The following is a 2,054-nucleotide window of genomic DNA, read 5'->3' as shown; positions in this document are numbered from 1 at the left end:
CAAGTGTTTGGGCCTTATGGGCCAAAGGAGGGGACATACCAGCCCATAAGGGGGCTGGTGCGCCCCTTCCCTTGGTTGGCCGACCCTAGGGGAAGGAAAGGAGAAGGGGTGGCCCCTCCTGCCTTTCCCTCCTCAAGAGGGAAAGGAAAGGGGGGGGCTGTGCCACCTCCTCCTTCCTTCGTCCCGCACTTATACAAGGAAAGGGCGGGCGCCACTTTGGGGAGGACCCCAAGTAGGATTCGGCCTACTTGGGGATGCCTCCTGGCTGCTCCCTCCACCCCCACCTATATATACGTGGGAGGGGGCGCCTAGCACAACAGAACTTTGTCTTAGCCATGTGCGGCGCCCCCCTACACCGTTTGCACCCTGGTAATATTTTCGTAGTGCTTAGGCGAAGCCCTGTGAGATAGCTTCACCATCACAGTCACCACGCCATCGTGTTGTCAGAACTCATCCACTACCTCGCCGTCTTGCTGGATCAAGAAGGCGGATGACGTCACCGAGCTAAATGTGTGTAGACCACGGAGGTGTCGTACGTTCGTTACTTGATCGGTTGGAGCACGAAGAAGTTTGACTACATCAACCGCGTTATCAAACACTTCCGCTTACGGTCTATGAGGGTACGTAGACACACTCTCCCCTCTCGTTGCTCTGCATCTCCATGGATAGACCTTGCATGTGTGTAGAACTTTTTTTTGTTTTCCATGCAAAGTTTCCCAACAGTGGCATCCGAGCTAGGTCAATAGTTCTGCATATCTATGTTGTAGATCAATAGCTCGCATATCATGAACTTAGTCTTATAGTTTTGCATATCTATGTTGTAGATCAATAGCTCGCAATATAGCTCCCCTATATTTTCTTGATATGTTCCTAGAGAAAATTAAGTAGAAAGATGATAGTAGCAATCATGCGGACTAGGTCCGTGATCTGAGGATTCTCCTCATTGTTGCATATAAGAATTATGTCCTTGATGCACCGCTAGGTGACAGACCTGTTGCAGGAGCAGATATAGACATTATGAACGTTTGGCAAGCTCGATATGATGAGTACTTGATAGTTTAGAGCGCCATGCTCTACGACTTAGAATCGGGGATTCAAAGACATTTTGAACTCCATCGAACATATGAGATGATCCAAGAGCTGAAATTGGCATTTTAGGCTCATGCCCGTGTTGAAAGGTATGAGACCTCTGACAAGTACTTTGCTTGCAAGATGGAGGAGAATAGCTCAGCCAGTCAGCATGTACTCAGAATGTCAGGGTACTACAATCGCTTGAATCAAATGGGAGATAATCTTCCAGATAAGATAGTGATTGACAGAGTTCTAAAGTCACCATCGCCAAGCTACTAGAACTTCGTGATGAACTATAATATGCAAGGGATGATGAAACCGATCACGGGCTCTTCGTGATGCTGAAATCAGTGAAGTTATAAATAAAGAAGGGGCATCAAGTGTTGATGGTTAACAAGACCATTAGTTTCAAGAAAAATGCAAGGGAAAGAAAGGGAACTTCAAGAGGAATGTCAAGCAAGTTTCCACTCCTAGGAACAAGCCCAAAGCTGGACCTGATGGGAATCGTTGCATGGAAATGAAAACAAATCTATGCACACGCAATGATCTATCCATGGAGATGCATAGCAACGAGGGGGAGAGTGTGTCTACGTACCCTCATAGACTATAAGCGAAAGCGTTTCTCAACGTGGTTGATGTAGTCGAACTTCTTCGTGCTTCAACCGATCAAGTACCGAACGCACGGCACCTCCGTGTTCTGCACACGTTCAGCTCGGTGACGTCCCTCACCTTCTTGATCCAGCAGGACGTCGAGGTAGTATATGAGTTGCGTCAGCACGACGGCGTGGTGACAATGATGGTGAAGTGTTCTCCGCAGGGCTTTGCCTAAGCACTACAAAAAAATGACCGAGGGTGTAAACGATGGAAGGGGGCAACACACACGGCTAAACAATTATCTGGGTTGTGCTAGCCCCCCCCCCCATATATATATATATATATATATATATATATATATATATATATATATATATATATAGGTGGGA

The sequence above is a fragment of the Triticum dicoccoides genome, chromosome 2B (genome assembly GCF_002162155.2).
Source record: "Triticum dicoccoides isolate Atlit2015 ecotype Zavitan chromosome 2B, WEW_v2.0, whole genome shotgun sequence".
NCBI lineage: Eukaryota > Viridiplantae > Streptophyta > Magnoliopsida > Poales > Poaceae > Triticum > Triticum dicoccoides.
This window is presented reverse-complemented; position numbering follows the sequence as displayed.